Below are 26,891 nucleotides of genomic sequence, written 5' to 3' on the forward strand. Positions count from 1 at the left end.
TCATAAAATCCGGGGAGATTACATGGCCTGGGAAATGGTGCAATTAGTTAGATTTATAACCAGCTGACAGATTGTACCCAAAGGATGCTGATAAACAGGATATAGAATCTGCTAAATGGAGACCTTCAGGAATGAGACAGATATTGTCAATAAGTAGGCGTATTTGCCTGATAACAGGGGACAATTGGGAGAGAGGCCAAATGGAGAGCCTATGTATTGACTACCAGATGAGCTCATTACATGAGTCCCAGGTAGAATGTGCAGTCTATAACCTACATAACTATATACAGCTGTTCCAGCTGTTGGGTTGTGGTACTGGTGTTGACATAACTTCAATTATTCAGGAGAAGCTAAAAAAAATAGTGTTGGCCACTAATTCAAAGGTTAAAAAAAAACATAAAATATTATTCAGTACAAACACAGCACATCTGAAAGCCTCTTTTGGCAGCTGGGCCATCAATACGTGAGCTGTGACCCTAGAAAGATTTTCAGTAGCACAGGGCCGTGTCATGCGTCCACTTCTATTCAACATGTTTATCAATGACTTGGACCAAGCTCTAGAAAATATGAGGATCAAATTGATTATTGATCCAAAGCCAGAGGGACAGCCGGATGGCCAACTCTGGAGTCTCAGTCACTTCAAGAGATAGAGACCATAGCTGAATTGTGCAAGAAGAGCTCTTGGGTAAACAAACGTTAGATCATGTCCTTGTACAGGGTGTGGGGGGCTACGGACACATGATTTAACAAGAGCACGTGGTAGGGTTTTTGTTGCCCACAGATCAGCGAGCGGCATTGGTGTGATGTGGTTGCCAAGATGGGAGGAAAATTTCAGCCTCACCAAGGGGAGCAGATTCTGTTCTGCTCCGGCCAGCAGCAGCTGGAATTTTGCCCTTGGTTCTGGGAAACATCTGAGATAGATGACAGAGAGATTGGAGCACATTGAAGGATTGCAGCAAGGAGGGCAAAGAGATTAAATACTATTCAAATGGAGAGTGAACAGCCGAAGCTGTTAGGGCTTCTTCCCTTAGAGAGCAGAAGTCCTGGCATGTAATTCCTGGGCTCTGACATTTGGGGAGCGTCAGATGGATTTCTCAACTAACACGGGAAAGGAGATACACCAACAAAAGACAGAGTTCAGTCAACCCTTCCAATAGTCCATGAGCATGTCTCAGATTTGGGGAAGGACAGGCTCCACTTGAGCCCTGGAGACAGAAAGTTGGGAGCAGCAGGTGGATCATTTTAGCCAAGACCAGGGTGGAGGAGATCTGACTGTTAATTGGGTGGTTACCAGAGACCAGGGTGGGGGAGATCTGACTGTTAATTGGGTGGCCATCAGAGACCAGGGTGGAGAAGATCTGACTGTTAAATGGGTGGCCATCAGAGATTCAGTGGACACAGCTCAGGATGGGATACAGAGAGGCTCAGATGGGACCGAGTCATGACTTTTTAAGCAACCCTTAAAACTAAGCATCCATGTGCAAACCTCTAACAGTAGGGCTAGTAAAGACATAGGGCATCAAAGAAAGTTATGGAGGAGGGGGACAAGGCCAGTGGGGACTTGGGGAAAGTCAACGTTATAAAACATAGTTTCCAAAGGGTAGGATTTCTCCTCCAAGGATCTCAGGGGCCATCTCATTTCTCTCTACTTCATGGAACTCAGTGAATCACACTTCCACAAGGATGATTTCTCACCAAGTGACGAGTATTCTCTTCATTCTAAAACCTAAGAAGCACATTCTTCCTCCAGAATAAACTATAGATTTTGTATACAAAGCATTAGAAGACAAAGTTGTTTTTCAATGGCTGGAGGAAAAGTCCATTTAACTGTCGCAGAGGGAAGAGGGGGATCCCAGAGTGGTAAGTGATTGCCTATAGTCCTGGAGATCTAAGGCTGCCCTAGGAAGCATTATAGACACCCATGAGAGCAAGAGTCGAAGGGCCTCTGGGTGAAAGCACTGGACCCCAGCTACAGAGCAACTTCTGATTCTTCATTGCTTCAGAGCCAACAGTTGAAGACACCAACTGTCTGGCTAGAAAACAAACGGCCTTTCTGATAAAAACTAACACTAAACTTGGCATGATAGCGCATACTTGTAATCTCTGTAGCACTCAGGAAGCTGAAGAAGGATTGCCTTGAGTCTAAGGCTGGTTTAGGTTTATACAGTGGGGTGGAGGTCAGCCTGGGCTGTAGAGTGAGATCCTTTCTCAAACACACATGCACACACACACACACACACACACACACACACACACAGAGAGAGAGAGAGAGAGAGAGAGAGAGAGAGAGAGAGAGAGAGAGAGCTTGTAGACCATAAACTTGAACACTGATTCTGCCCATCATAGACAGTTCCTGTTAGCAACACAGTGCTGTGTGTATGTTCATAGCAGGCAGGGGTTACCTCCGGGCTAAGGACAATCTCTGTGGCCACACCTTTAAGGTGACATTCATCCAGAGATTGCGTGTCATTACAGTTGTGCACATCAGCATCACCATCATTTCCTGGATGCAAAACCATGTCATTCCATTTCTGTCCTTAGCACTCAGTCTGGTTTATCATAGTGATAGTTGGCCCCCAGGGTGATACCCAATTATCCCTGAATTCCGATAGCCGCATCCCTACATGTGTCAGCAAGGGCTAACTTGAACGAGGATGACTCACTGGTGACCAAGGTATTATAGAAATGATAAGTGTGACTCTTCAGGCAAGGTCATAAGCATAATCCTTGCTTTGTCTTGGCTTTCTCTCAGTTTACTCTGGCCAAGCCGGTCACCATGCTGTAAAGACACTCAAGCAGCCCTTGAGAGAGGGCCACGTGGTAACGAACTGAGGCATCCTGCAAACCTGGGAGTGAGAGCAGAACCTGAGGATGGATTCAAGTCCTTAGTCATAAGCTGCTCTACCTGACCTCATGGACTCTGTCTCTTGTGGGACCCTGGTCCAGGACCACCAAGCTAAGCTCCTCTGGGATTCATGGCCCACAGAAGTCAGAAAAGACAATACTGTTTATTGTGAATTCAGTTGCTCAACTTTGAGGTCATTTGCTACACAGCAAAACACAACTTATGAATCCTCTGTAAGTGCATGATGAGAGGAGCAAATAATGAGCAGATGACAGATTAATATATCTGATTGCACCTGGACAATAGCCCAGTAACAACAGATGAATATATCATCTGATTGCACCTTACAATAACCCAGTAACTGCTGTGGCTCAGCTCTGTCAAGGGACAAAACTGCCCATGTCATGAACAAAGTGCCTCAATTCCATCTCATGAGTGAGGAAGAAGGCAGATAACCAACATGTCTCTCACGCCTTCCAAGAAACCTATTTCCCTGCAAGCTCACTGGGAACGGTATTCCCCCAGCATCCAGATGCCCGAAGTTCATTTCTTCCAACCCCAACCTTACACAGGTTCTTTACCCATTGAGAAATTCTTTTCTTGATTTTTCTACCTGGTGCTTATATTTTTGCTTATATTTTACAAAATAGGGCTCCAAAAAATTTCTGCCATCAACAAAGGAATCCTTATAAATACGCAAGGATCCATGGACCCCAGTTTGAACAATGGACTGTCCACATGGTAGGATACTGTACAATCATTTGATGGGATATGGAACGGCTTGAAGGCTTGAAGTCTAGTTTAGAATGCTTGTTAGCATGAATAGGGCCCCAGGTTCCAACCCCAGAACTGCAGGGCATAGGAGAGGAAGGGGGAAGCAGGGTAAGGAATATTGCTAAAAATAATCCATGGTAAGACAGAGAAATAAGTTCATAATAACGCACTGCTGACCCAGACAAGAAGGCAGTTCTGATGGGCACAGGCAGATGACCTAATGGATGATGAACTCCCTGCATAAGGACCAGAGTACAGATCCCCAGTACTCAGGTGAAGGCCAGGCAGGTGTGGTGGCTGCCTGTGATCCCTGCACTTGGGGAGGTGGAGACCAAGGATCCATGGACCATACTGGCTAGCAAGACCAATAGATCAGTGAGCTCGCCAGAGACCTTGCCTCAGTAAACGAAGTCGAGAGCGATTAAAGAAGACGTTCTATGTCGACCTCTGGCTTCCTGACTCACCCCCTCACCTGCACACACATACACTTATATGTGCAAACATGCATGCATTTACATACCACATATACACACATACAATAAATAATAAATAAATAAGGAAAACAGCTTCTAAGAAAGCAAATGTATATGCACAAATATGTCATATTTTATTTGTTATTGTTTATATTAATAAGTATATTGTCATGTGTATAAATATGTGAATGATAAGATACACCCCCTGCACAGTCAGACATATTGAGAGGGAGCAGCTCATCCTCCAGATGTGTGGGTTTTGCATGTGTATATTCAATCAACTGGGGAAAATGTTTGGGGAAAAAATAATGTCTGCATGGGGCATAAAAGGGCCCTTTTTATTATTGTTGTTTCCAAAAAATATTATACAGCAATTATTTACATAGCATTCACACTATATCAGTGATTATGAGTGATGTGAACATGATTTAAAGTGTGTACCAGGAAGGGCAGAAGTTATATACAGATATTACACTATTTATATGAGACTTGAGTTTCCCAGATTTGGGGACCCAGGGGGACAAGGTGTTGTAGAACCAAACACAAGTGCTCAGCAAGGGACACCTGTATCTAGACAATGCTTAGGATTTCCTTCTTTATATAAGATAATATGGCTAATTTTTTAAAAGTAGGGTTTTAGGAGCTTTTTTGCTTTTTTGCTTTTTTTCTGCATTGTGCAATACCCAAGTCTGTCCACTGAGTGTTTGCATATTGCTTATAATCAGAATAAGCTGCTGAGATTATTTTTCCCAAGTGATACGCATATGGCTGACTGCCCCAGCTCCAGGAGGGATCCTGCTCAGGAAGACTGGAGAAACAAAGGACCACTCGTGCCCCTGATTCTGGCAATGCCCCACAGTCACAGAATAAGGCCGGACAGGGAGTAGGGGCCTGGCTAGGCTCCCACCGGCATGTGGCCCAAGGGCCACCATCTGGAATGGAAGGTCAGAGCCTTTTCCTTCCAACACAGCAGGAGCAAGATGGACCAGAGGTTGGGAGAGTAGGAAGAAAGCTCGGGGACACAAAACTAGGTCATCAGGAAGCTGAGGAAATAAACAAGGGGTTCCTGTGGAGGACAGGGTCGCTTTGATCCCAGGATGGGAATAGGAGAGACCAACTCTGGGAAGAGTGACCGGGTCTCTGTGACATCCTAGGTCCCCTGCAGGCTGACACAGGGAGATCCTTAGAAACACACAGCAAGGACAGGAAGCAGCCGCTAGCCTCCCACTCTCTCCCTCCTCACCCAAACATATGAGCACATCACAGCTCAGTCACTGACCCTGGCTGCCTACTCCACTTTCTTTGGCCACTCCAGACCCTGAAAGATGCCCGACCTGACACCAGCCATGGGGTTATCCTTCTTTTGGCTCTGCTATTTGACTGGTTCTCTTTGAAGAGTTTGATCACATCTCTATCATCCAGAGAAGAATAATCTGTGATAGACTTTGTTTTCAAATAAGTTTGAAGAATTAAGATTGTAGTAAAGTATACATAGCATGAAGCTCACTATCTTACCCATGTGTAAGTACACAGTGACTAACCCTCTTCACACCGTCGGGCAAGTAACCACCACCGTTCCCCATCTCCTTCCCTCCTTCTGTACTGAAATGCTGTCTCCATCAAACACCCACTTCCCGCTTTCCACTCCCTCTAGATTGTGAAAGCTACCGATGTTTTTTTTTTCCCTTTCCTCCATGAATTCGGCTGCTTAGAGACCTTATGTAAGCAGACTCCTACCGTGTGTGGCCTTTGGAGGCTGGCTTGTTTCATTTAGAATAATGTCCTCGGGGTTCACCTCTACTGGAGCACATGTGAGAGCTTCCTTACTTTTCAAGGCTGAACGATATTCTGCTTTTTGTACAGATGACATCTCATCTAAGCCTTTGTCTCTCGATGTACACCTGAGCTCTTTCCACCACTGGGTTATAGCATCGTTTATACTGCTGCTGTGGAAGTGGCTGCATGTGTGACATTTTCATTTTAGCAAAATGTGTTTGTTACTTTTTCCTTTGCTGTTATAAAGTCCTGAGGAAGACAAATTAAAGAAGGATGGATGGAATGAAGGAAGGAATCAAGGAAGGAAGGAAGCAAGGAAGCAAGGGGGGGAGGATGGATGGATGGAAGGAAGGAAAGAGGGGAGGAGGAAGGACAGAAGGAAGGAAAAAAAGAAAGGAAGGAAGGAAGAAAGGGAGGAAGGGAGGGTTTATTTTGGCTCATAGTTTGAGGGTACAGTCCATCATGTGGGTTTCTTGGTTTCAGAACTCCATGATTTCCCACACTGTGGGCATCCTAGTCTCTAGTCTAAGGAAGATCTGGGAAAAGGTTGTCCCTGATCATTCTTCCTGTCTTGGGCTGGGTTCTATTGCAGCAAAGAGACACCATGACCATGGTAACTCTTATAAAGGAAAACATTTCACTGGGGCTGGCTTACAGTACAGAGGTTTAGTCCATTATCATTATGGTAGGAAACACGGCATCACACAAGCAGACAGGATGCTAGAGAGGTGGCTGAGAGTTCTACATCTGGATTTGCAGGCAGCAAGAAGAGAAAGCGACACTGGGCCTGGCTTGAGCATTGAAACTTGAGGCCACCCACATTGACACACTTCCTCCAACAAGGCCACACCTCCAATGAACGAACTCTCTATGAACCATTTTCATTCAAACTGCCGCGTGTCCTAAATTAGCCTAAAACAAAATCAGTGGCTATGGTTTTGTCTTACTATTTATTGAAGTAGGCAGAAAAAAATATCAGCCAAAAAGAAGTCCACATCTGAATCCACAGAACCCCAAAATCATATTGCCTAATATAAGGAAAAGATTGAGATGAGATTATCCTGGATGACCTGCATGACCCCAAATAATCCCACAGGTCCTTAAGGAAGGAGATAGGAAGTGGGGAGATGGCCATGCAAGCTTGAGGACTTGAGTTTGACTCCCAGAACCCACATGAAAAAACCAGGCGTGGTGGTGAACACTTGTAAACCCAGTGCTAGGCAGGCAGAGACAGGTGTGCCCTCAGACTTGCTGGTCGGTCAAACGTACCATAATAGACTAATCCGGGCCGAATGAAACTCCCTGTCTCAAAAAACAAGGTTGATCGCATCATCTGTGGAATGATACCAAGGTTGATCGCATCATCTGTGGAATGATACCAAGGTTGATCACATCTGTGGAATGATACCAAGGTTGACCTTGCCTCCACACACACATTATACACGTGGGCACACATACTTCTCACATACTTACACACAGAGAGAGGAAGGCAGGAGAGCCAGAGTTAAAGACGGTGATGGGATGTCAGGTAGGGCTGATGGACATTGAGAGGTGACAGGACATCAGGCGGAGGAGGTACAGCAGGGCTGATGGACACTGAGAGGTGACGGGATGTCAGGCGGAGGCACAGCGTGGCTGATGGACATCTTCCAGTAGAAGAAGATTGCCAATCTTGAAAACAGCATTGACTTCATTTTATCATTATGATGATGATGATGATGATGATGATGATGATGATGATGTGTATGTGGGCAAGAGATCAATGTCAGATGTCTACCTCAAATGCTTCTTCACCTTATATTTTGAGACAGAGTTTCTCACTGAACCTGTTACTCGCCGATCCAATTAGTCTGGCTGGCTAGGGAGCCCTAAGAGTCTGCCAGTCTCTTCCTTCCCAGTGTTAGTATTACAGGCTCACACTTACGAGGATGCTGGGGGTTGAATTTAGGTCTTTATGTTTACAAGGCAGGCCCTTCACTGGCTGAACCATCCTCTCAGGCCCTTGATTTCCTTTTCCTAGCAGATCTACCAAGGACCACCAGATGTACGCTTGCTCTTACCACCCTGTACCTGTATGCCATCCACAGTCCCACCTACTGTGAATGAACAAGAAGGGTTGTCACCATGGGAGTAGGTCTGTCCTACTTCCAAGTTAGGCTTCTGCCGCCAGGCCCTCAGGCCTACCTAGCTGGTTGGTGCTAAGAGAAATCTTTCCCAGAGAGTTCAGGTCATTTTGACATCCCAGCATCTCCATGTGCTGGGCAGAGCTGTGAGCAGGGCGGGTTGCTGCTTACAATTAAGTCTTCCTGGTGTCACCACCACACACAGAAAACCATTATTTTCATTTTTATTTAATCTTGACTTTCTCCAACATACCTGTATCCCATTTGACCAACAAGGACAGAAGCATGGCTTTTAAAAACACAGGGTTATGCCTATTTTTAAGCAAAGTCCAGAACAGCAGAGAGAGGGGGGAGAAAGCCTGCCTCTGTCTATTTTACTCTTCAGGAGCTGGGCTGACAAATCGTCAAACTGAGGGTAATCAGCTCAGACTATCTATTTACTTCTGAGGCTTCCCCAGCATAAGGAACCACAGCAGGGCGGGAGTCATCAAGCAGGCAAAAAAGAAGAGAAGGAGCTTTGAAATTAAATGACAAAGGTCTGAAGTTTCTGCTCAGGTACCCACAGCAGTGTGACTCTGGGACAAGGCTATGGGGGGGCACCATGAACTCCACTGTCAAAGGGGATAATGCTACAGTCTCACAGTAATGTTAGAATGCAGTGCACAACGCCTGTCTGCGCTCTATGCGCTACCATACAGCTTGTGAGCTTCGGGCAAGGGGCTGGAGATTGAAACACACAAAGACATGCAGACAGAGAGATAGACAGAGACATGGACCTCTAGTCACTGGTAAGAAGCCCTCTATTCAATAGTGCCAAGGAGGCTTATATACCCAACACAGCCAGGTGGGCCAACAGGTGAAAACCTTATCCTCTGATCCTCGAGGCAAGGCAACACATGCTCGTGAAGCAGAGCTGGTAAACAACTTTGACACAGCTTTCAGTAACTCAAATCAGAAGGAAAGTAAAGATCTCTAGCAGGGAAGAGCAGCTGGAGGCCAGGATTCCAACTGGTCCCAACATTAGCACTCAAGGACCTAGTAATTGTCCCTGTACAACAGGGCCAGGCACAGTGTAGAGCCCAGGACCATCCAGTCTTTGACACTGAAACATAGTGTCGTCATCTACAAATATGTTGGGTCATATCCATAGCTGTCCTTGGACATATGGTTAATGGGCAGCCAGATGGGCATACTTGGTAGGCAGTCAACACAGATAGCCTTGCTTGGTTATCAACCAATGGGACTCCAGACTGAGCTCAAGTGGACTGGCTGCTTTGCTCATAAAGTGTAAGGGCAAAGGTCTAGACTCTGACTGTTGGCCCTACTGACCTGTCAGTTCCTGGTGTGTGTCTCCCTTTCTCATCCTGAAGATGTGATTCTCATGGTTAGCACAAATTAAGATTAGATTCAGCTGTATAGAGAAAAGACCTAAAACAACAAGCATGAAATAGAAACGAAAGAGTAGTCCATTGTATATTGCTTCCCTCCTCCCCTCCCCAGATCCTCTTGGTTTAGATTTCATGGTTACAGACAGCTCTACTCTGAAAATGTTAAATGAGAAACTATAGAAACAAACATGATCCTAAATGGTACATTATCCCATAAATCCTAAATTGCGCACTAATCTGAACTATCAGGCTCTCCCACCCTTTCCACCCCTGGAATGGGAACGATCCCTTTGTTCGCTCTCCACGCTGTATGTTCTGCCCTCCTGTTCACCACCTAGTCATTTTGGCTGTCACATCCACCATCATGTTATCACAATGCCTGTATCACAACCCCTGCATCATTCCCTGTGGTTCACGTCATCAGCTTCTCACATATCATGCCCTCCCACCTGAGCACTAGAAGCATCTTCAGTGTAAGAAGTTTTGAGAGAGAGAGAGAGAGACCACATTCACATAACTTTCATTATAGTAAATATAAATAGTATTCTATTTTATCATGAATTATTATTAATATCTTATTTTGCCTAAGTTATAAATTAAACCCTATTATAGGCATGTGTGTTATAGGTCAAAACAATACAGAATATACAGGGCTCAGTACTATCCAAGGTTTCAGAGGGACTCTTGAAACGTGTGGTAAGTGGTCTACCATGGCTTGTTTTAATTATCTTGACACAAGCTAGAATTACGTGGGAAGGGAGTCTTGGTGAAGGAGTATCCAGGTTGGGTGGACAGATCTGTGGGGAATTGTATTGATTGTTGAGGAGGAAGTTGTGAGTAGCACTATTCCCTAGGCAAGGGGTCCCAGGTTGTGTAAGAGTGGAAAAAGTAAGGTGAACAAGGCATGTGTGTATTAATGAATAGCTCTATTGTTGCGGGAGCTCCTTCCTCTCCTTTAGCCAATAGCCACTGAGATACCAGCCCATTGGGGAATGGTCCCTCTCTTTAAAAATGCGGCCACTTCCCTCCACTCGCTCTCTGGCTTCTGGCTCTGCTTCTGGAGACTAGGCTCCCTTCCTGATTGCGCAGAGGGCTGTTGGCTGGGACCGTGATCTATAAGTTTTTCCCCTTTAAATAAATAACCATTCTATTAATCATAATTCCAAACTGGTGTGGGATTGTTTGTGACTTACGCCTTCATCTGGCACCTGAACGTTTGGTTTTAGAACCCCTCCTTTCCCCGCTCGGCTCCCTGCTGCCAGCTGGGCTTGGCACAAGCCCTTCCCCCCTCAGCAGCAGCCTGTGCCTTGTGCATGAAGACAGCGTTTACTATAAATTATCACACAGTGGCTTTTCTTGCTGAAATTCTTTATATTTTCTCTTTACACACCTCAGATTGGCTTCCAGTCCCCACGCACCCTATCGTTTGCCTCCCCACATGGATTTAAACTCCACAGGCCTGGCTAGCTCAGTCGGTAGAGCATGCGACTCTTAATCTCAGGGTCGTGGGTTCGAGCCCCACGTTGGGTGCCAGATGAAAGCATAAGTCACAAACAATCCCACACCAATTTGGAATTATGATTAATAGAATGGTTATTTATTTAAAGGGGAAAAACTTACAGATCACGGTCCCAGCCAACAGCCCTCTGCGCAATCAGGAAGGGAGCCTAGTCGCCGGAAGCAGAGCCAGAAGCCAGAGAGTGAGTGGAGGGAAGTGGCCGCGTTTTTAAAGAGAGAGACCATGCCCCAATGGGCTGGTATCTCAGCAGCTATTGGCTGAAGAAGCGGAAGGAGCTCCCGCAACACTCTATATTTTGATACACTCTGACGTTGTATTTATTTAGTGTGTGTGCGCACACGCATGCGCACATTTCACAGTGCAGTATGTGGCGCCCAAAGGACAGCCTGCAGGATTCAGTTCTCTCCTTCCACTAGTGGGTCCGAAGGATTGAACTGAGACGTCAGATTTCGCAGCAGACACCTCCACCCACTGAACCGTCTCTCTGGCTCTGTTCTTGGCTGTGGTTCTAATATCACTGACTGTTTCAGGTTCCTGCTGCCTTCACTTCTCTGCATTGACAGACTGTAACCTAGTGTCTACCCCAGCCCCAAGCTAAACATCAGGTGCTAAACCCCCTTTCTTTCCTCCTTAAGTTAATTTTCTTGGGGTATTTTATGTTAGCAGAGCACAGCTAATATAGTGGTCCTAAGAAACTACTGGTTTCAAGACAACCAAGCCTACAGGCTGCCGCTTCCTCCTCTTTCTCCTTTTCTTCTTCTTCTTCTTCTTCTTCTTCTTCTTCTTCTTCTTCTTCTTCTTCTTCTTCTTCTTCTCCTTCTCCTTCTCCTTCTCCTTCTCCTTCTCCTTCTCCTCCTCCTCCTCCTCCTCCTCCTCCTCCTCCTCCTCCTCCTCCTTCTCCTTCTCCTTCTCCTCCTTCTCCTCCTCCTCCTTCTTCTTCCTCCTTCTTCTTCTTTCTCTTCTCCTCCTCTTCCTCTCTCCCTCCTCCTTTTCCTCTTTCTGCTCTACCACAATTGACTGTAGGCTTCTTGTGTCTTCTTGCTCCACCATTTACCAATAGCTAATATAGTATTCAGTTGAAACAATCATGTCGCATTCATAAAATCAAAACAGCAAGGCAAGACCACAGCCTCCTTTCAAAGATACTTCCTGGCTGGGTGTGGTGGTCACATCTTTAATCCCAGAACTCTGGAGGCAAAGGCAGGAAGATGTCTCTGAGTTCAAGGCCAGCCTGGTCTATATAGTGAGTTCCAGGACAGCCAGGACTATATAGAGAGACCCTGTCTCAGCAAACTAACAGCAACAACAAAAAGATTCATAAAGAAACGTCCAGGAAGTTGCCCACTGAACTTCTATCTGCATTCTACGGATGGGAATTTTGTCACATGGTCTCACTCAGCTACTAAAGAGGTTGGGAAATAGCATTTTCATCTTAAACAGTCATGTGCACACTAAAATTTGTTAAGGCTGGGGAGTACAGCCTGATGATAAAGCACTTGCTTAGTAAGGGCAGGTAAGGCTCTGGATTCAATCCCCTTCAATGGAAAAGACAATTACAATAATAAAACTCATCAAAATTTTATGGAGACTCAAATCGGTTGGAAATTCACTGTTCATCTGATATAGTGTCCTCTTGGTCTACTTCCTTGCTCTTCTAGTAATCTGTTCCCACATGAGATAAAGGATTACCTCCATAAGAAAGAATTACTTTCTTCCCAAAAGCCTGTTTGTTTCCTGTAGAACATTTATCTCCAGTTAGAATTACACATTTTGGTATGATTACTTGACCCCTCTATCCTAGAGAATTAGCTAGGTGCTGTCATTCATGTCTGTAAACCAAGAACTTGGGTATCCTAGACAGAAGGATTGCCATGAGTCTGAGTCAAGCCTGAGCTTCATAGTGGGACTGTCTGGAAAAACAAGGAAGAAGAGGAGAGGGAGAAGGAGGAGGAGGGAGAGGAGGAGGAGGGGGAATAGGGGAGGAGGAGAAGGAAAAGGGAGTAATAATTGTGAATAAATACAATGAGGACAAGGCTATTGTTTGACTTTACATACTACTGTGCTCTCGGTGCTCAGCATAACTTAAAACATACTTTTAAGCACACAACAGCTCAGTGAAACGGTGAGCTGAAAGGAAGCTGTTAGCTCTTTCTATAGACCTATGGAGTCCCCCTCCTTCCCCTTCCCCGCCTCCCCTACTCCATATACACATTTAAAAGGAACAAATATGGACGATCAACACCGCTACAACACACGTGAACATGAAAATGATTATGCTGAGCAAAAGGATTCAAAAAGAAGGAGTGCTGTAAGACTTTTGTGGGTCCAAAATTCTAGGAAATGCAAGTGAACTTGAAGTGGCCAGAAAATAGAAGGGGCCACAAAAGACGGAGCCAGAGAGGAAGGGAAGGTTGGACATAAAGGCACTTAAGAAAATCTGGGGGTGTGGGGCTAAAGACGTGTTTACTGTCATGACTGTAGTATTGAGGGTTACCAAAGTCCATTTAATATGTATGATTTATTTTATGCTGTTTTACTTACACAAGGTCCTAGAAGACATTTTTTATAATAACATAAAAGAACCGCTGTGAATTGTCAAAATATTAGCATATCAAACACATGAAAAATAATGAAATAACAAGCCTTACTTAGCTAAGAGAGTAGCCTAAACATGTGTTTCTAGGCAAATCATTCAACATATTAACAGACTTAAGTTCACCACTGCATCTTAGAAATGAAAAAAAAAAATCAGTAAATGTAATAGTAACAAATCAGTTACAGGAATCCTCTCATCTAATAATTTTAGTAAATTATTACTTTTCATAAAAAGTAACTCATACCAACTACAGAGACATTATATTTCCCATTAAAATCATAAATGAGGGTTGGGACACTAGTTCATTGGTTAAGAGTACTTGATGCTCTTTGGAGGTCCTGGGTCTCATTCCGAGGACCCACATGGTGGCTCACAACAATCTGTAACTCCACTTCCAGGATATCTGATGTTTTCTTCTGTTTTCTGAGGACACCAGGCACATACATGATACACATACATACAGGCAAAACGTACCCATAAAAGAAATCAATAAAGCCGGGCAGTGGTGGCTCATGCCTTTAATTCCAGCACTCAGGAGGCAGAAGCAGACAGGTCTCTGAATTTGAAGCCAGCCTGGTGAGTTCCAGGATAGTCAAGACCACACAGAGAAATCCTGTTATGAAAAACCAAGACAAATAAAACAATAAAAATTAAATCAGAAATGATATAAAGATGGCTTCCATCACTGCTTCCTACGTCTACCCAATATTGCACAAGTGGCTTGAGCCAATGTAATAGGGTAAGAAAAGTAAATGAGGTGCAGTTTGAAACCATATCAAGGGAGCAGAAAATCTCTGAAACTACACGAACATTACTGAAATGATGAGAATTTCTCAATGTGGAACATTTTGGTAGGAACCAAAGTGCACAAGGGGCTCTGATTAAATCCATCTTGTTACGGGCAATAGTAATAAGCGGCTGATGTGCATTAAAAACTGACTCTACCGATTCAACACTTAGTATTTTAAAATACCTACATCTTATTAAGCACAATATCATCTATGTATAATTGAATTGTAAAATACATAGTACAGTCCATTCACTGTATCTGTTGGCTCCACACTGCGGATTCAATCAATCTTAGGTGAAAAATAAGAGGGAGAGTCGTTTTCTTTTCAGGAGTATGTTTAATGGGAGGTTGTCGGTGCTCTAATGCACATGAGCAGCAAGGAGACTTGGTGGGTTATTAAAATAAACAAAACAAGAACATGATGTTAAGAGGGTATGCAAGGGTAGGGAGTTCTGGGAGAAACTGGAGGTGAGGTGGGAGGAGGATATGATTAAAAGTACATATATATATATCAAAATAAAATAAAAACATTTAAAAAAGAAAAACAGATTTTGAAATGAGTGTGAAGAAATGGGATATTTTAGTAATTTTAATTTTATGTTATATAAGTACAAAATTAAAAAGAATTATTAACAGTGCTAAACTCTTAGTTATTCCACAAACAACATAGTACAATAACTATTCTACCTAATACAAGTGTTTACCTTGTTTTAGAAGTAGTTTAAAGTTAAAGTATATAGGAGGGTGTGCACAGGTCCTATGTGAATACATGCAGCCCTGGTTAGATTTTGGTCAACTTGACACAGAGAAACCTCAATGGAGAAAATACCTACATCAGATTGCCTGTAGCACATTTTCTTTGATTAATGATTAATGTGAGAGACCCAACCCTTTGTGGGTGATGTCACCCCTGGGCAGGTAGTCCTGGGCTGTAAAAGAAAACAGGTTTAGCAATCCAGGAGGAACCAGCCTGTAACGAGCACTCTGCTTCATGGTCCATGGTCTCTGCTTCAAGTCTGGCCCTGCTTCAGCTCCTTCTTTTGCCTTTCCCAATGGCAAACCTGATAGGGATGTTGTAAGCCAAGTGAACTCTTTGCCCCCCAAACTGCTTTTGGTCATGGTCTTTATCATAGCAATAGAAAGTCAGGATGTGTGCCATCTTACACAAGGGACCTAAGCATCCATGGACTTCAGTATCTTTGACTAATCCTTTGGGGACACAGGGACAACTGTTTATGTAGCCTCGTCACAGTGCATGGAGTTTGTGTAAAGAGGCAGGTGTGACTCCACCCTCCCTGGTGGCCTGCATCTAATGGGCTGTGGTTTGCTGTCCCAGAAAGAGTTATAGCCTTTCTATTACTGATGGCAAACATCCTCCATCTGCCGTCCCTTCATCAGGGTGTGTCTTAATTCCTTGTCAGATCGTGAAGATGAAAGCTTTCTTTAAACTTAAGGAAGTCGCAATGTTTATATCTTAGAAAGGACATGGTGGATCCTAAAATGCTTTGGGTGGAGAAAAGCAGAGGTTTTAGATTATAGATACTGTTTTTCAGGTTTACAGCAGCTTTGTGAAGCAGGCACTATTGTTGTCTAGATGCCATGGTTAGGGAAACTGAGGCATAAATCAACTTGCCCAGGGTCACACAATCACTAAAGGATGGAGCTGAGATTTAGTCTCCATCTGTTGGATGTTAATACCCAAGTTCTTTCATCCTCTGGGCTGAATTCCTCTAGAAGAGGAGGAGAAGCATGAGAAGGAGGAGGAAGAAAAAGAAGTATTACTCTGTTCTTAATGATATCCAGATGTCTACACCAGACAGAAGAGTCAAGTCAGTCATTCATACTGGCAGATAACAATAACAACAAACACAGTATCTTTGAAGTAACACAGGACTGAATTCACCCTCTGACTTTTCTCCTTGAATGACCTTAGGAAGCTTGTTACTTTATTTGTAAAATGGTAACAACAAGAATAACAACACAACAGCTCAACATGCTAAACCACGTGCCTGTAATCCCAGCATTTAGAAGGCTAAAGCAGTGGGATCGTGCATTTGAGACTCTCCCAGGGCTCAACTGAAACCGGCTGGGTTTCAGAATAGCCATATCTGCACGGCGGGATCTTGTCTCAGACAACCAAAAACCAAATCAAAACAAGACACATTTTCACAGTTGTTCCGGGTTTTGCAGTCTGTCCACCCACTCTTCCGCATTTCTTCAGTCTTGGCAAAAGAGCACAATGATACAGATGCCCTATTTATGGCAGAACACTCCCCGGATATATAGCCTCTGTACTTTTGCGAGTCTCTGCAGAAACCACTTTCCAAAGCACAAAGCTTGATGACCTCTTTTTTGTTAAGATTTATTTTATTTATTATGTATACAGTGTTCTGCCGGCTTGCATGCCTGCATATCAGAAGTAGCAGCGCTTGGTCCACTGAGCCATCTCCCCAGCCATACAGTTTGGATCTTAATATTCTCTAAAAGAGTAAAGACTTGGGCCTTGGCCTCAAGGTGGTGGCATCTATTGGGAAGTTTGAGGCATCTGGAGAGGTGCCCTTGGAGGATTGGGGGACATTGGTCTCTTTATGTCTCTCTCTTGCTTCTTTCTGCCGTAGTATGAGCAGCTTACCCCACAGTCACTTCTGCTGTGCTGGGTCCCTCACCACAGGACCAGAAGAAAGAGGCCAATTGAACATGGACTGAAATTTGTACCACTCTTAGTCCAAAAAAGCCTTTTCTCTTTAAAAACCTATTTTATCAGATATTTTGTCAGAGTAACAGAAAGTTCACTAATATAAGAACTTGTGGAAGAGTTAATGAATTTGAAAGCCTACATTTTAATTCACAATATGTATCAATTTTTTTTCTTTTGGCCATGACAGATCTATGAGCCGGGGTCTGGACGTATCCCCAAAGTCCGTGTGTTGGAAGCTTGATCCCCAATGTGGTAATGTTGGGAGGCAGAGCCTCTGGTAGGTATTTGGGTCATGAGGCAGCCCTCCAAGAGGAGATTAATGTCATCATCTAGGGAGTGGGTTACTTGTCACGAGAGCCTGTGTTATTAAGCAAGCCTGACCCTTCTGCTGCACCTCATCAGCGGGCCCTCACTTGGCCTCCCGCTTTCTATCACGAAGCAATAAAGAAAAATGCTGTTGATGTCACCCCCTTGAACTCCCCAGTTCACTGTCATGAGTCAAATAAACCTCTTTTGCTGAACGAGTGCTAATTGGTCTTAATAATAAAGACCTGGAGACAGATATCGGGGTAAATGCTGAAAGATCACAGAGACAAAGGAGCAAGCCACAGCCAAGTCTTACCTTGCTAACTCCTCAGCCGGAAAAAGGGCTGACCTCCTGTCTCCTCCTGTGTTATATTCCTCTCTCTGCCCGGCTATATCACTTCCTGTCTGTCTGTACAGACCTCCAGACCTCTATGGTTAGCTAGTGCCTCGCTCCTCCCTCTAACCTTCAGGCAAGTTTTATTTGTTAGAGTATAAACAAGACATCACTGCACACTTTCCCTTAGTGCAACCTAGGATAGGGCAACTGGTATATAGCAGTTGCCTCGCATATACACGGCTTGGGTTCAGTCCCCAGTACTACAAATAAACTTCTTCCTTGTTATGAGTTACATAGCCTTTGTATTCTGTTATAGTAAGAAAACACAAACCAGGCGTATTACTGCCATCGTGATACAAGAGGCTGACGGTAGGAGAAACTGGAGGTGGAGCGTATAGGGATGTTATTGCTTTCACAAATGTTCTATAAATCTAAAGCTCTTCAAAAGTTAAAAAAGCTGTATTAAAAATTATCCTACCCTCATGCATATATATCCCAGAGGTTTGGAGGGGGCCAGCTAGCACCAAACAAATGTGCGGGGTTGGAAGGAACTCAGTACCTGCATGAGGCACCCTGCACTCTGGAACTTTTGGTGGGATGATTTTGAACCATAAAGTATGCATCACAGAGGGGGGAAGAACTCAGTGCGGAAACTCATTGGGTCGCGAGTGGAAGCACAATTAAAATATCTCCAACAGAGAACCTACAAGGCCAGGTGGTGCTGCGCAGCACATTGAAGACCTGAGGCTGTGTCCCTTTGGAAAGTCTCCTGAGAAGCCAGCCTTAAAAGAGCCTGAGACTCAGTAGTAGCTCCATTTTAACATTCCTGTGGGAAACTGTGGCATGCACGCTGGGCATCAGTCTCAGATCAACCGGTAAACAAGAGTCTACTAGAACCCATTTATAGATAAACTGAGGCTTGGAGTGCTTAAAAAAACCTCTCCTCAGGGGCTGTGGAGACAGCTCTGTGAAGTGCTTTCTCAGTACGTGGGTAAGCATGAGGTCCTAAGTTCGATTCCCCAGAACCCATGCAAAGCAGCTGAATGGATGTGATGGTGGTTGGAGTCCCAGTGCTGCAGAGACCAAGACAGGCAGCTCTCTGGGCTTCATCTGCCAGGCAACTTAGACAAAGTATCAAGTTCTAGGCCCGAGGGACCTTGTCCCTAAAACAAGCTGGGTGGCATCCTGAGGAATGACATACAGCGTTGGCCCCTTGCCACTATACACATGTGCATACACACGCATGCTATTCCCACATTACCTCTCCCCACCCGTAAACCCTTGTCCCAGATCGTGGAAGGCAAGCATGACTTTTCTGTGGTTCCTTCCGGCTATCTTTCAGCAACGGCAACCAAAGCACAGGGCGCTGTCAACTCATGTATTTTGTTCTTGGCAACCACTGAAGCCCTACACACCATACTCCCCTAACGTCGTCTGGCCAGGCACACACACACACACACACACACAGAGAGAGAGAGAGAGAGAGAGAGAGAGAGAGAGAGAGAGAGAGAGAGAGAGAGAGAGAGAGAGAGAGAGAGAGAGAGAGAGAGAGAATCCAGCACATGCCAAAGAACCCAAAGCCTCCACTGATGTGGTCCCAGAGGAAGCCCGTGTTAAAAGCAGACACACAGACCGCCACTGGTGACTCACGGCTTCTAAACCCCTCCTCTAGCCAGTTGCACAAACTTTTCCAGTGTATTGAAGTCTTGGAGGAACAGAGCTTCCTGGGAAGATATCAAGGAAAATGTTCTAGGAGCCAGCTCAGCCAGCCCAACTCAGGGAGTCCTCAGCCCTCTTTTTGAGGTTTCTTTCTCTCTCTTTTCCCCTCGGCAATTCCTTTCAATTCTTTCCCGCTCGCCATTGACCTTGTTCGAGTTGCTAGCTCTCTCCCCTTACACCGTGGCACTTCTGTAAATGTTTTCGCTCTTTGTTCTACTTCCTGCCCTCTTTGAGCTTGACTGTGATGTCTGCTCACTGAGGCCCTTCTGATCCGATTGCTCATTGCCTGCACATCCTCTCCCCAGGTTTCAAAAACAAGGGCAGCCGGGCCTGGAGGGCCCCTCATTAGACAGAGGCGGCTGTGCTCAACCACCAGTCGCAAGCAGAGAGGGCAGAACCAACTCCACGAATGACCAGTATTGAAAAGAAAGCTCCAGGGGTGAGGGAGAGACACAGACTGGCAGAGTCTGAAGCAGAAGGTTAAAAATAAAGAAAAGAGGGAAAAAAGACCACCAAAAAAAAATCTGCTTTTTGACAGCCTAAGCAGATCTCCTTTTAGGACCTGTGGCTTTCCAAAAAAGGTTCTGTGAGGGGCAAAGCATTTCATGCTGTAAAAATCTTCCAACTGAAAGTGATACTTTGGGTACGTCAGACATTCGTCCCCCGGGAGTGGCTGGCTGTCCGCTACTCCTCTCTACTCTGAAGATGGGAGAAGCCTTTTATTCCCGCGAAAGTACCACTGTGATCTGAGAGCATATTGCTGGTCAGCTCCAGCAGGAATGGAGTCTGGGAACTTTGCTTGGGTATCCAGATGAGTCAGCCTCCTAGGAAAGAGAGAATGAGGGAGGGGAGTGTGGCAGAGTTGGCCAGAGGGCCTCGGGGCACACCCAAGATGCAGGCAGAGAGCTGCGAGGGTCTTTAGGGGCTCTGGCTTTCCACTGAGCTCAGGGAGCGGGTGACCTTCCACAAAAAGTTGTTTATTCTGGGTAGCAGAAGTGGTACTGGCCTCAGGCATCAGAAGGCCTGGCTCTGAGCCCCACTGCCCCAGAGTGACCTTGAATAAGTCTCTGCACTCCAGTTCCCTTTCCGCGGATGGAGACAATGCCTTGCCTTCATCAAGCATCGGACTGATGTTTTCTTGAGTACCTACTATGTGCACGACACACACCTAGGATCCCAGCACTTAGCAGACAGTTTGAGGCCATGCTTATACATAGTGAGACTTTGTCTCAAAGGCCTTTTCTTGGCAATAAATAGTAACTTTAGACTAACAAAATTTAAATGCAGTGGACAACGTTTTAGAAAATTTAGTTTACTCAAACTGACACTACAAGAATTACAAAATATGCCTACCCCTAAATCCTTTTTAAAAATTAATCTTTGATTACAGAGACACAAAGGTTTTGAAAGACCCAGATCCACATGGCGTCACCAGTAAATTATTTCAAACATTCAAATAAGAAATGACACCAGTTTCGCATAAGCTCTTCCAAGAAATAAGAAAAACAAAAACGATTTCTAACTTAATTTATAAGGACAGAGTAAACTTGATACTAAAACCCAACAAGGAATTTGCAAAATGGGAAAATTACAGGCTGACATATCATATGAATGAAGAGGCAATTTCTAGATGTATTGTTTAGTGTGTGTGTGTGTGTGTGTGTGTGTGTGTGTGTATGTTCATGATTATTCATACATGCTCAAGGTGCAGGTGTCCTCAGAAGCCAGAAGAGGGCACTTGATTCTCTGGAGCTAAAGATAAATAATCTGTTGTGAGCTGTTGACCTGGGTACTAAGAATCTAACTCAGGTCCTCTACAAAGCTAGTAAGTCGGCTTAACTACTGAGCTAGCTCTCCAGTCCCACAACACAAATCCTAAATGCTAGGCTGGGAAACCACATCCTGAGATATAAATTTCAAAAGTAATAACATATCACAACAAAATGAATTTGTTCTGACACTATAAGGGTTTTTTAATACTAGTTAGCTAGCTATTGTAATTGGTCTCACGAACAGTTAAATCATTGTCTCAATGGGTGGACAAAATTTATTTTACAAAATTTTATAACCACTAGCCATTAAAAGGTAGAAGTCTATTAATTATAAATGGGGCTATGAATGTCTGCTATAATTACTTCTACTTAGCATCACAGTGGAGGACCTGCCCAATGCAATATAACAAATTATTATTTTAAAGATCATTACTTACAAACAGTGTAGAGAATCTCAGGGAAATACTGATAAGCTAAAAAAAACAATGAGAACTCAGAAAATTATTTGAGTATAATTTTAATATGCAAAATTAATCATATATCTATAAACCAACAACAAGCAGTTAGAAAATAAAACTTCCAGGGGATGGGAAGATAGTTCGGTGGGTGAAAGCACTTCCTACACAGGTTGATGATCTGCATTAGAATTTTGGAACCCATGTAAAAAGCAGGATGCAGTGGTGTGCATCTGGAAACCTAGCAGTCTTACAGGGGAATGGGAGACTGAAACACTGGGTGCTCACAGGCCAACAAGCCTGATGTGCTCTGCAGTAGGTGGAACTAAAGAGACCCTGTCTGCCTGCTACACAACACACACACACACACATACACACAGAACACAATTAATACAGCAAAGTTTAAATATTTTTCAAATTTATCCGTGCAATTGCATTTAAAACCTTAATTATTCAAGTAGGGTTGGAACTGGTAAAGGTTCAAGAATATAAAAGATGAAAAAGATTATTAAGGGAAATGAAAGAGAATCTAATAATAGAGAAATATAAGTTTGCTGAGTGTCTTAGAGTTACTGTTGCCATGATGAGACACCATGACCAAAAGTAAGCTGGAAAGGAAAGTGTTTATTTGACTTACAGTTCCAAGTCATGGTTCATCACTGGAGGAAGTCAGGAACTCAAGCAAGATCCTGGAGGCAGGAGCTGGTGCAGAGGCCATGGAGGGGTGCTGCTTACTGGCTTGCTCTCCATGGCTTGCTCAGCCTGCTTTCTTATAGATCCCAGGAGTGGCACCACCCACAATGTACTGGGCACCCTCCCCCATCCATCACTAATTAAGAAAATGCTCTACAGGCCGACCTCCAGCCTGAGCTTATGGAGGTATTTTTTCAACTAAGGTTCCCTCCTTGCAGATAACCATAGCCTGCGACAAGCTAACATAAAACTAGCCAGCACATTGAGAGTCAATATTACAAAGTTCTCAATTCTAGTTTCAATGCAATCCCAATTTAAAAAAAAAAAGATAATTGTGTGTGTGTGGTGTGTTTGTGTGTTGACAAGATGGTTCTAAAATTTATACTGAAATGCAAATAGATTTGAGGGGTGAAGGTCAATGTGAAGAACAACAGAATATAAGTAGGCAATACTGATATGGAGTACTGATAAGAAGGTATTGATTGTTCTCATTAAAATTGTGAAGGGCTGAGAAAATGTTTACTCAGTAAAGTGTTTGCCATGGAAACAAGGGCCTACCTGAGTTTAGATCCCTAGCACCAACATAAAAGTTGGATCTAGCAGTATGTGCCTATACCCCCAGCACTGGGGAATCAGAGGCAGGAGGATCCTGGAGTTTGCTGGCCAGCTAGTGTGGATGAATCAGTCAGCTCCAGATTTGGTAAAAGATCACATCTCAGAAAATAAGGTGGGTAGATACTCAGTGTTAACCATTGGTCAATACATACATGCATGTGTGCATGAACACACACACACACATACACACACACACACACACACACACACACACACACACGCACGCACGCTCATGACCTTGCTTATATTAGTGAGACTTCCAGCACTATCACAAATATCTTTGAAATAATCAGCTTAGAAAAAGGAAAGGTTTCTGCTGGCTCACGTCTGTAGAGACTTCAGACTGTGGTCAGGCTGACCTTTTGATTTTAGGACTTTGGTGGGAAAGTCGTATGAATGGAGAGGTGAAGTGGGATAATGGACTTTGCTTCTGACCAGGGGCTGGAAGTAGAAGAAAAAAGAGTGGAAATAGGCTCACATTTTCGGGCCTCCACAATTATTTTCTGATTATTTTCTTTAAGGACATGTGCCCTGTGCTGGTTAGTTTTACATCAACTTGACACAAGCTAGAGTCATTTGGGAAGAAGAAATCTCAATTGAGAAAATATCCTCACCAGACGATTCTGTGGGCAAACCAGTGGTGCACTTTCTCCAATGATGATTGATATGGGAAGGCCTGACTTACTGTGGCCAATGCCACAGCTGGGTTGTGAGTCCTGTGTGCTTTAAGAAAGCAGGCTGAGCAAAATATGAAGAGCAAGCTAGTAAGCAACATTCCTCTCTGACATCTGCCTCAGTTCCTGCCTCCAAGTTCCTGTCTGAGTTCCTGCTCTGATGTCACTGGATGATAGACTGCAAACTGTAACATGAAATAGACTCTTTCCTTCCCAACTTGCATTTGGTCATGATGTTTTTGCACAGTAATAGAAACTAAAACACTCCCTTTGACTGGACAACATGCTCAACACATTGAAGACACCAATGCCTGCTTCCTAGTAGCACTAAGGGCTGGGTGTCAACATTAACCCATGGTCCTTTAGGGAACATTCCAGACATAAACTATAGCAATGTGAATGGTGAGATGTTAGTTAAATGGATCAAAGTCATAGGGAGTTCTGAAAGAACAATCATACTGCATTGGTTAAGTTTGTGTCCTTTCAACCAAAACACCTGAGAACAATTTAAAGAGAAGGATTACTTTAGCTCATGACATCAGAGGCTTCAGTTTATCATGCTCGCTGTGAGGAAGGAAGGCAGAGCAGAGCAGAGCCCTTCACACTGTGGTTGTCTAGAAGCAGTGAGAAAGGAATATAAAGGCAAAATAATAGCTCCTAAGGACACATGCATAATAACCTACTTCTTCCAGCTAGGCCCTGTCTTACCCCAGGCCTTCATATTATACCTATAATTATTAATCCATCAAGCAATTAACTGGAAATACCCATATAGACGCAGGCAATGCTTTACTCTTGACCTAGTTACTTCTCAATCCAACCAAGTTGACAAGATTAACCACCATCCATACTTATACAACCACTTGGTTTATTGTACAGGCGATGCCATGGAGCAATGCAAAAAGGATAATCATTTAAATAGTGTTGTGCTGGTTGGATATCCATATAGAATAAAATTAAAAGTTTCATTTTATTATTTAATTATGTGTATGTGGGATGGGGAGAGTATTTATACTGAGGCTAAAAGAAGTGATCAGATCACTTGGAGTCATAGGTGGTTGTAAGCCACTAGTGATGGGGATTGGGAATTGAACTCAGGTCCTCTGGAAGAGTAGCAAGTGCTCTTAAACAGTGAGCCACCATTACAGCCCTAGAATCTTGGGTCAATATAGTGGCTTGAAAGAAAATGGCCCCCCAAAGACAATGGTACTATTAAGAGGTATGGCCTTGTTGGAGGAAGTGCGTCACTGTGGGGTGGGCTTTGAGGTCTCTTTTTCTCAAGCTTCCCTCAGTGTGACAGTCAGACAACTTCCTGTTGACTGCATGGCTGTCATGGTCATGGTGTCTCTTCACAGCAATAAAAACTTAACTAAAACAGAAATTGGAATCAGGGACTGGGGTATCGCTGTGATAGGCCTGACTGTGCTTTTGTTTAGAGTAATGTGCACTTCTTTAGATTAGGAAAGCAGAGGAATTCTTTAAGCATTGCTTAACTGGGCACTCTAGTAGGAGCATGGAAGACAATGGTGCTGATAATGATTTGAAACGTTGGGAGCTGGCTCAAAAGTTGAGAGAAGAATTTTAGAATGTTGCCTAGAAATCATTCTTGTGATATTTTGGTGGAGGAAGCAGATGCCTTTTACTCTTGTCTGAAGAGTCTGCCTGAGGCTAAAGTGAAGAGTTTGGGATTAATTACCTTGGTAGATTATATCACAACAGCCTTGTATAAACTCTATTGCGTGGATATTAGTGATAATGCTAATGAAGATTTATAATTAGAAAGAACAAGCTGAGCATGGTAAATTATAAAAAGTAAATTTTGAGGAGAAAAAGGACACCGGGAAGTGGAATAAATCTAAATTCTGTGTTCAAGGAGATAAACAGATTAAGAAATGGAATAAAGGTAACCTCAAAGCAAGATTTCACCTAGCTAAGTTTCCAACTTGTGAAAAGGAACTAAAGAAAAGCTTAGAGCTGAATGTGGTCAGGCATACCTTTAATCTCAGCACTTGGAAGGCAGAGGCTGGTGGATCACTGAGTTTGAGGCCAACCTGGTCTAAAGATCAAGTTCAAGGATAGTCAAGCTTAGACAGTAAAGGAAAATAGAAAGCTGGTGAAGACGTAATTAAACAAGGAGGCCATGTTCCAGCCCCAGTAAGCAGCAATAGCTGGCAGCTTCAGCCACATGGTTCTGGTTTTAGAGTTAAGGATAGAAGAAATGGGTTATAGGAGTTGCCTCAGGACAGCTGCTAAGGCTAGGCTGGTGTACCTGAATGGAAGCCTAGGGGAGAGGCTGTGAAGCTGTGAAGGTGCAGCCTGGATGACCCTGGAGAACCCAAGATGTGACAGAATCGTGGGACACCTGCTGAGGAAAGATGATAACAGGGAGTGGAAGCAGCCCAAGAGAAAGAAGTGTGTTGCAGTCAACAAAGCTCAACAAAATTGGAGATGTGGAGAGTATTTTGACACCAGACATGGAGATGCAGAGTTTGGAGCTTGCCCACCCGGTTTTCAGGTCTTGCTTTCATCCACCATTTCCTCATTATGCTCTCTTCCCTGTGTTTGGGAATGGCAATGTAAATCCTGAGCCATTATATGTAGGAAGTATGTGATCTTCTTTTTGATTTTTACAGGGGTCTTACAGTTAAGAGATTTCCATGCATCTCAGAAGAGATTTTGGACTTTAAAACGTTGTTGAGACTATAATAGGCTATGGGACTTTTGAAGTTGGACTGAAGGAATTTTTTGCATTATGATATGGCTATAAGCCTTTGGGGGCTGGGGAACAGAATGTGATTGTTCGAAAAAAAAAATGGCCCCCCAAAGGGAGTGGCTCTATTAGGAGGTGGTGTGGTCTTGTTGGAGGAAGTGTGTCACTGTGGGGGGAGGCTTGAGGTCTCTTTTGTTTAAGCTGTCCTCAGTGTGACAGTGAGTCAACTTCCTGTTGACAGCAAGATGTAGCACTCTCAGCTTCAGCACATCTGCCTGCAGGCTGCCATGCTTCTCTTCATGATCATAATAGCCTGAACCTCTGAAACTGTAAGTGAGCCACCCTCAATTAAATGCTTTCTTTATCAGAGTTGCCACGGGCATGGTGTCTCTTCACAGCAATAAAAGCCCTAACTAAGACAGCCTTCTTCCTATGGTCAGTGAAGATACATTTTAGGTAGAATTTAGATCTAAGTATTAAAAAAAAACTTCTTGATAATAGAAATAAGCAAAGGCATTTTTAACACAGAACTCAGCACTCACTATAAGGTGAAAGTTACCAGTTGGGTGATGTGGAAACATTCATTTTACCTCTCAAAGGCATTATTGTAAAGCAAGTGGGAAAGTCA

Source organism: Arvicola amphibius, chromosome 4 (genome assembly GCF_903992535.2).
Source record: "Arvicola amphibius chromosome 4, mArvAmp1.2, whole genome shotgun sequence".
In the NCBI taxonomy this organism is placed as follows: Eukaryota; Metazoa; Chordata; class Mammalia; order Rodentia; family Cricetidae; genus Arvicola; species Arvicola amphibius.